At 48.0% G+C, this 9,760-nt stretch overlaps 1 non-coding gene across 1 annotated transcript; it reads right to left on the bottom strand.

The window, feature by feature from the left end:
- Positions 1-3,127: 3,127 nt before the first annotated feature.
- LOC125555866 (uncharacterized) lies at positions 3,128-6,555 on the bottom strand. The gene is made up of 3 exons (XR_015603258.1): positions 6,178-6,555; positions 4,952-5,023; positions 3,128-3,598 (listed from the first exon to the last, which is right to left on the bottom strand). It is a non-coding gene; the product is annotated as an uncharacterized LOC125555866 (transcript).
- Positions 6,556-9,760: the final 3,205 nt, after the last annotated feature.

The raw sequence follows: 9,760 nt of genomic DNA on the forward strand, positions 1-9,760 counted from the left end.
AGTCAAGTATTAAATAGTGAAAGCACAATGACTAATAGCAGCAATGTAGTAAGGATCAGGTAGGAAGATATTGTGAAGCCACACAGAACATGCAGTCACTCAGTGAAGAAAAAAGATAGTGCGAACATACAATGACTTCACAAGGAGTAACAGTAAGTAAAGGGAAGGGAAGATGGAACCAGCGACTCGCTGAAGACAATGATTTGTTGGACCAGTTGCAGTTGCTGCGACAACTGTACGTCTGGTTAGGGCGGCTAGGTATTTAAACTTTAGGACACATAGTCCCGGACACCCAGTCCTGAACACGCAGCTTAGGACACCCAGTCCTCACCATATTCCCCTTGAGCTAAGGTCACACAGACCTCGCCCAATCACTCTGGTAAGTCTTCAAGGTAGACTCCCAAACCTTCACAGACTTCGTTCACCGGCAATCCACAATGTCTCTTGGATGCTCAGAACACGACGCCTAACTGGCTGGAGGATGCACAGTCCTCAAGTGTAATAAGTCTTCAGATCACACAGACAAGAAGACTTAAGTGATGCCCAATTCTCTTTGGCTCTGGGTGGTTAGGGCTTTATCCTCGCAAGGAATTCTCTCTCAAAGGCTTCGAGGTGGGTTGCTCTCAAACGACAAAAGCCGTATTCTCAATCTGAGCAGCCAACCGTTTATGGTTGTAGGGGGTGGGCTATTTATAGCCACTTGGCAACCTGACCTGATTTGTCCGAAATGACCCTGGGTCACTAAGGAACTAACACATGTTCCAACGGTCAGATTTCAAACTCACACGACAACTTTACTTGGGCTGCAAGCAAAGCTGACTTGTCCGACTCTGGACAAGATTCGCTCTCATAGTCTTCACTCGAAGACATAGGTTTTGGTTAGGCATCACTTCAGTCATTCTGACTGGTTCTGTTGGACCCCCTTAACAGTACGGTGGTTCCTATGACTCAACACAAAAGAAAAAGTACGAAAGATCTAAGTCTTCGAGCTCCATAGGATTCATGTGGTGTCTTCTCTTGTCATAGTCTTCAACGTGAATATCTTCATATACCACCTTTGACTTCAATGTCTTCATACATTTTTAGGGGTCATCTCTGGTAGCAAAACCGAATCAATGAGGGACTTCTACCTGTGTTATCCTGCAATTCTCACAAACACATTAGTCCCTCAACTAGGTTTGTTGTCAATACTCCAAAACCAACTAGGGGTGGCACTAGATGCACTTACAGAAAGGTTATGGGGACCAAGGGTATGACATTAACTCTAAATCAAGTTTGATGTTCAAGGAGAAATGATATGATGAGGAAGTTCGATGTAAGATTAGTTCATCATCGAAAATTGTGCTCCGAGAAGAAGGACCAGGTAGCACAATTAAAATTTAGCACGATAATGATATAGCCGATCAGGCTAGGAATGACTTAAAGGATTATTAAACTCATAAACAACGAAAATTACTTAGATTTAATGAATCAGATTACAGACTCGATTCACTATCGGTGTCCCTGAGTGTCTAGCAAGTCAGAACCTAGGGAAAAATTGGAATCGGTGAGAAATAATACTTGAAGAAGAACTCATAAGATGATATGGTTCTATGATTTTATCGAGATACCACGGGGTAATACTCGAAGGTAGAACATAATAGAGGTTGCAGAGGTGGATTGATCTACAGAAGACAAGTGCTTTAACTAGTCTGAGAAATGGAATCAACGAGAAAATATGATCGGAACCACGATTGCAAAGGATCAATTCACAAATACCAAATGGTAATATATCAAGGGAATAGTTATTATTACAAGGAGCTTCCATGATAGGATATACATCGTGTCCATGGGCATGAACACAAAGTTCAAGGTCCACTCCCACTTCTTCAATGTATAACCTTCCATTCACCTCTCGCTTTTTCGAATATGACATTAGTTGTTGAAAGTTTTACCTGGTGTAATACCAGATAAGTATGACCCGTGAAATCTTTCGGGTTCACACAGATTAAGGAAGGCATAGTTTCAACCCATCGGGGCATCGTAGAAACATATACCACAAACTTCAGGAGTAAATAACACAAGCTCAAAAGTAGAGCATGGTTGACAAAGAAGAGGATACAATTTACCAAAGGCATTCTGTATCCGAGGAAAGGCTCACAGGCTTATTGAATAAGAAGTACGCTGTCGGATAAAATCCAACAAAGGATCTGATGGTCCACAAGGGATCTGACGTGAGCATCGGTACTCAACTAGAGGAAGAAGAATGCAAGGACAGATTATAGAAACAACTGACTAACTCAAAGCTCAAATGCAAAGGAATTATGATTTCCAAATCAAGGGATCAGAAGCAAACTCTCTGATTAAGGATGGATAAGTTGAATAGCCTTAGGGATACAATTGATGGCAATTTGATTGGTCGAGATCCAACTCATGTTTAAAATGCGTCTGAGCTAGAAGGATGAATTCTAGGATCTGATTGAGGATTGCGTGCATTCGCAACATATTGTATCAATGGGCTCAAAATGATAGTGTCAAAGGATGCCAATAAGATTACTACACTTATGGGATTAACTATAATGCAAGCAAGCAAGAATTTCAAGAGCAATAAGTTGCTGAGGATTTTCAGAAGATCAAATAGTATTTCGAAGACTTTGGTGAAACACATGAACAACTGGGGAGAAACAAATCCTCGGTGTGTGTGAGGATTAATTTGTAGGTGTATTCAGGTGACAAGGAACTGCAAGGCAGTAGGCACAAGGATTCTCGGAACAACAACGAGTATTTCAGGGTATCTTGTAATAACAAGAGCAACTAGGGACTAAGGTAGGAATGGCAAGTGCATGTAGTTATCTATAGGGGTTGGCGGTGGAAGGGAGTTGCAAACGCAATGAGCACAAGTTCTCGGGATAACATCAGAGAGTATCTTTTGAATCTTCTGGTGCAGCAGGCGATCATCTATAATAAGGGGCTCTCCGGAAGGAAGTAATTACGAGAACCTAGAGTTAGAGTTAGCAAAATCTTTTAACCCGAATAGAAGAGAGATCAGAGTCCCAGAGTATAGATGAGGAATAAAAGATCCTAATACCACCCAAGGGCGACGTGGGCCCGTAAGCCGCACAACCATGTTAGTAAAGGTTTGTTTCTCAATCACTAGACTCAACTTCGGCCAACGAGTGTGGAAGGGGGATTCCTACACGCAGTCGGCTCTGATACCAACTTGTGACACCCCCGATTCAATCGTACACTAATCATACACACAAATGTGTACGATCAAGATCAGGGACTCACGGGAAGATATCACAACACTACTCTAAAAATAAAATAAGTCATACAAGTACCATATTACAAGCCAGGGGCCTCGAGGGCTCCAATACAAGAGCTCAATCATAGAAGAGTCAGCGGAAGCAACAATATCTAAGTACATACATAAGTTAAACAAGTTTCCATAAGATGGCTAGCACAAACTGGGAGACAGATCGAAAGAGGCGCAGGCCTCCTGCCAGCGATCCTCCTAAACTACTCCTGGTTGTCGTCGGCGGTCTGCACGTAGTAGTGGGCACCTCCAGTGCAGTAGGAGTCGTCATCGGTGGCGTCTGGCTCCAGGGCGCTCCAGCATCTGGTTGCGACAACCAGATATAGAAAGGGGGAAAAAGGGGGAGAAAAGCAACCGTGAGTACTCATCCAAAGTACTCGCAAGCAAAGATCAAGACTACATATGCATTGGTATCAGTGAAATGGGTAGTATATGTAGACTGAACTACAGAATGCCAGAATAAGAGGGGGATAGCTAGTCCTATTGAATACTACACTTCTGGTAGCCTCCATCTTGAAGCATATAGAAGAGAGCAAATTGCAAGTTCACCAAGTATCATCGTATAGCATAAACCTACCCGGCGATCCTCTCCTCATCACCCTATGAGAGAGCGATCACTGGGTTGTATCTGGCACTTGGAAGGGTTTGTTTTATTAAGTATTTGGTTCAAGTTGTCATAAGGCTAAGGTACAACTCCGGGTCATCCTTTTACTGAGGGACACGGCTATTCGAATAGATAAAATTCCTTGCAGGGTTGCACCACATTTCCCAACACGCTCGATCCCCTTTGGTCGGACACACTTTCCTGAGTCATGCCCGACCTCGGAAGATCAACATGTCGCAGCCCCACCTAGGCACAATAGAGAGGTCAGCACGCCGGTTTAAATCTTAAGCGCGTAGGGGTCTGGGCCCAGCGCCCATTGCACACCTGCATGTTGCGTACGTGGCCGGTGAGCAGACCTGACAACCTCCATTACAAAGGAAGTTGCGTTACACGGTCCAACCCGGAGCACGCCGCTCAGTCGCTGATGTCACGAAGGCTTCGGCTGATACCGCGACGTCGAGTGCCCATAACTGTTCCCGCGTAGTTGGTTAGTGTGTATAGGCCAGTGGCCAGACTCAGATCAAATACCAAGATCTCGTTAAGAGTGTTATTTGGAAGTAACCGTGGACGCCGACTAGGGCCAGGCCCACCTCTCTCCTAAGTGGTCTCAACCTGCCCTGTTGCTCTGCCACAAAGTAACAGTAGGGGGCCTTCGGGAACTCAGGCCCACCACTACCTGGATGGAGCCACCTGTCCTTTCAGCCCCCTCATCGGAATCACTTGCGGGTACTCTACGAGCCGAACCCGACTTTAGTCACATCATGTAATCTGGATAATATGTATGTATGTATGTATAAACCCGGGATCACTTCCCGAGTGATCACGGCCCAATAGTATAGCATGGAAGACAGACAAGAATGTAGGGCCACTGATGGAAAACTAGCATCCTATACTAGGCATTTAGGATTGCAGGTAAAGGTAACAACAGTAGCAACAATGATAGGCTATGCAACAGAATAGGAGCTATCGAATCAACAATAGTAGAAAACCTAATGCAAGAATAAGAGAGAACAGTGTGGGAGATATATGGTTGATCAAGGGGGGGGGCTTGCCTGGTTGCTCTGGCAAGAAGGGTTCGTCGTCGATGTAGTCGACCACAGGGGTACCAGCAACGGTCTCAAGGTCTACCGGAAATAAGTAACAGAGGGGGAACACAATAAATAACAGAGCAATCAAAGCATCACAAAGCATAACATGACAATACATGATGCTAGGGTGACCTAGCGCGGTACTAGGCGATGACGGCGAAGGGGGGAAACATCCGAGGAAGTATTCTCGGTGTTTGACGTTTTCGGGCTGATGAAATGGTGGTGGATTGTTACATGTTCGCTAAGCTAGGGACGTGTGGCTGACAATCGGACCGCATATTCGGATTTGTCTCGTCCTTCTGAGCAAATTTCATGTACAAAGTATTTTCATCCGAGTTACGGGTTATTTAATATGAATTATCAAAGATTTAAAGAATTTCTGGATTTAATTTAATGTTTAAATCTGAATTAACAAGAATAGTGACTGATGACATCATTATGACATCACCGTGACATCAGCAGGTCAACTGACCTGTTGACCGGTCAATCCTGGCAGGTGGGACCCCCCTGTCATAGGCTGGACTAATTAACAGAAGATTAGGTTAACTAATTAATTTAATTATCTAGTGGGACCCATGGTCAGTGTCTAACTAATTAGTCATTTTAATTAACAGTTTAATTAACTTTCTAATTAACAATTTTATTTATTTTTATAACGTTTTAAATTGCGGGGCCCGCATGTCAGCGACACGGGCGTGCCACGTCAGTGGTTGACCGGGTCAACTGGGCCCAATGGGTCCCAGTGGCAGTGGCACAAAGGCGGGGCCCGCAGCGCCAGGTTGTAGCCATGTAGGACACCGGCCACTGGAGCTCTCCGGCGAGTCCGAACGACGGCGACAACTCCGGCGAGCTCGGGTTTCTCGTACGGTGCACCAAATTGGGCGTTCTTTGGGTACATCGAACGTGCACGCGAGGCCGCGTCCGGTGGTGCGGTCCACGGCGGCTGGGAGAGGCCGGAATGGGCGCCGGCGACGACAACGGGCGGCGGGGCGATGCGGGTTCGGCAACAGTGAGGCGCAGGCGGGCGACGACGCGGCCGTGGCGGAGCAGGGGAACGGAGGGGGTGTAGGAGTCGGTGCCGTTAGCCATGGCGCCATGAGGCGGGCATGAGCAGCTGGCAGATGGGCGAGCGGTCGGGCGCGGCGAACAGGGACGAGCGAGAGAGAGGGGAGGTGGAGGTCGGGCCTCACTTGTGGCGCAGGGGAACGGGGCGACGAGGCTCGAGGACGAAAGCCCGAGGAGGAGGACGGAGACGACGAGGCGGCGGGGAGGACGCGTGATAGCGATGCCGACGGGGACGGTGCGGGAGCTATCGTGGAGGAGGCGATGGTGGCGGGGCGTTGAACGGCACGGTCGGGGGAGAGTGGATGGGGCACGAGGACGAGGGCGGCATCCCTTGGGCGCGGGCGTGCTCGCCGGCGCTGCGGGGAGCAAGGGCGGACCAGGTCGGGATGGAGGGGCGCCGATGGGGGAGGGCATCTCTGCGACAGTGGTGGCGGAGGCGGGCGCAGCGCCCCGATCCAGATCGGGTCGGGGGAGGAGACGTGGGAGCGAGAGAGAAGTGGGGGGAGGACGTGGGGCAGTAGCGGTGCTAGGCTTCCTAGGCGTGGGGTTAAGGGAATCAGGGGGGTCGGCTGTGCCGGCCTAGTCGGCGAGTCGACGGGGCCAAGAGGCCTAGTGGGGAAGGGGGCCTTTTGTCCTTCTTTTATTTTTTAGTTTAGTTACTGTTTTCTATTTTCTTTTATTTCTTCTTTTCTGGTTTATTAAAATTTTATATTTATGAAATACCCAAGTCGTACCTCAAATATTATTAATACTTATGACACTACCACAATTAACTTGGCACCTAATATAAAATAGTTTGTAATTGTTTGTTATTTTATAATCATTTAACTAATTGTTTTTGCTACTATTTTATCCATTTTTGAGTATTTACACATTTTATACAAGTGTGGTTTCTCCACCATTATTACTTAGGATTTATTTGTCCCACTTTGAACATTTTAGTTTTAATGTTTGTAAACTTTTGATGTTTGTCTTTATTTTAAAATAGGAATTTGAATTGTTTTGGAACCATTGTGAGATTAACAACAGTAATGAAGGTGACGTGGCATCATTACGAGAGGATTAGTGTATCTTAATTACCCGGGCATCACAACCCCAGCAGTCAACAGTGGGCTGGCGGCCTTCGGGCCACAGTGGCGGAGCGGGTGATGGCCAAAGTGGCCGGCAGTGGGGTGGCGGCCACGACGGCCATCTCCAGCCTTCGGGCCGCGGTGGTGGAGCGGGCGATGGCCCTGGCTTTCGACGGTGGTGTGGCGGCAATGGCGGCCGACAACAGCTGCCGACGGGCACTGGTGGCGGAGGGTGTGGTGGGTGTTCCGTGCACACCCAACACGGACGCCACACACACTACACTACATCGGGTACTGCACCGCCGCCGCGGTGTAGCCTCCCAGCTGGAGCTGTCCTCTGATGACGACAGAGTGGCTGAGCGACGACGATGGACCGGTGCCATTGGTGAATGTGGGAGAAGCAGACGAGATAAGCTACGGGGATGGAGGGGAAAATGCGACGCAGGACTCGCCGGCCATGAGGGTTTTTATAGCTAGCCGGTAAGCATTGGGATTTTTGGGGATTTCACCAAGTCGGGCGGGAAGCTTGCATGGGAACCTGTGAGGTTGCGCGGGAACGGGCTCACCGACGATTCATTGGCACCACCGTTTGGCAAAAAGAACGCCGCCGCATGCTGCGCAAGCTTGCGCTGTAAGCCGTCTACAGCAGCGGGGTGACAAGACGTGCGAGAGGAGGACGAAAGGCCACGTACACATATAGTTAATAAAAAAATGTTTGCGATTTAATTACCTACTATATCACCATCCTGGTTTATAAGTATGATTTAACTAATAAAATACGAATGCATGTCGCCAAAAATTATATAGTTGGATTTGTATTTGAACATAGTTTCCAATTATATAATTTTTAAAACATGCATTAAAATTTTGTTGGTTAAATTTGAGGGAAAAGTATGGCAAGGAATATAAAGGAGACATAGACTAGATGGAGGTGGTACCACACGGCCGCTCTCTACACAGCGATGCAACTGTCGTCCAGCTTGTAGGCGACCATTTGCTGCGTGTTCAACTGCTCCATGCGTGTGGTTGCTTGCAGTTCAGGCGGCCACAACGCGCTCTGCTCACGTCCCGCCACGCGCGCTCTACTCTCATGTCCCTTCGGGTGCTCTGCCCTCATCCCTCCACGCGCGATGCCAGTGTTTTGGGCCGGTGCACGATCACGCACGTTCGTGTGCAAGCGGTTGCGCCGGGCGCGGCGCGATGATGCAGTTACCTTCTGCAAAAACTGCCATGCGGACGCGCCGAGAATCCACGTCGCCCGCCCCCCTTTTATTCCTGCAGCCATTTACCTTCATCTCTCGTCTCACACGTCACAATAAGCACACCAATGAGGACACATACAGAGAGGAGATCCAGCGGTTCCAATGGCGCTCCCCGTGGCTCCAATGGCGCTCCCAGCGGCCGACGATGACAACGATGGGCAGTTCACCACGCATCACGTAGTGGACACCCACGTGAGGGGATGGCCCTCTTGGTGGTGTGCACGAACGATCCGGTCTCGGTGAAGAGCTCCATCCAAACTATGGAGCAGTTCCTTGCCAAGGACAAGTACCGAGTGGTCGGCTTCGACCTCGAGTACACCATCGGTCATGCCAGGCACGATAAGAAGGTTGTCGTCGCCCAGTTGTGCATGCGACATGACGTCCTCGTCTACCACTTCCACCTTGCCACAAGGCCTTGCAAGCGTTTCTCCAGGTTTATCAAGAGCTTCAACTACAGTTTCTCTACGATGGACACCACCAACAATCTAAATGCGCTCAAGGTTTCGGACTTGAAATGCCCGAATCTTGTCAACATCCAGCACCACTACAAGGTCTGGGGCACTGAAAAAAGCAAACTAAACTCCCTGGTTGACCTCGCCTCGGCCATCATCGACCCCTACTATGCGAAGATGAAGCAAGAGAGCAATAAGGATAAGAACGCCTGGCATAGTGTGTGGCATAAGAGACTGGATGGACAACATGTCAAGTACGCGGCCATGGACGCGTACACAAGCTACGAGATGTACAGGCAGATTGTTGACATGAGGAAATGTCTTCTTCCTGGCCCAGACGAGGGATCGAGCCACATAGCAGTGGCAGGAGCGTCACAAGAAGTAGATGACTAGACGATCGTTTCTCCTACTTTAGAATGCATGCAATTGTTTATTAAGGTGGGTGTGAATGATCTGTATCATCACTTATGTAATTGGATGTTTATTTCAGTTATATATATACATGTTAGTCTACTATAGACAGAGCAATTCACATGGCTTATTAGCAGCAATCGTGTGTGTTATTATTGGTCTTCGCACACATTTCAAATTACGGACCTGTTTGCCGCGTATCACACACATCTTGTTCAGTTAAACCGTTTCCATTGTGTTGCCTAATCACACACAGCTCATCCCAGTGAACCGTATGCTGTATATCGCACACGACTTCATCTGGCTGCCCGTTTCTGTTGTGCCTCCTTATCACAAACAGTTCATTGAGCTGAATCGTATGCCCTGCATCGCATACGCAACTAAATTGTGAACCGTGTTTGATGCATCTGTCATCGCAAATGTTTTGCACCTTTTTTGACGGTTTTTTACACCACCGTTTGCGATTATGGCATCACACACAGTTTCGTTGAAGGGTCTCTGATTCGACTGTCG

Source organism: Triticum urartu, chromosome 5A (assembly GCF_056163025.1).
Source record: "Triticum urartu cultivar PI428250 chromosome 5A, HENAU_Tu73, whole genome shotgun sequence".
NCBI classification, from domain to species: Eukaryota; Viridiplantae; Streptophyta; class Magnoliopsida; order Poales; family Poaceae; genus Triticum; species Triticum urartu.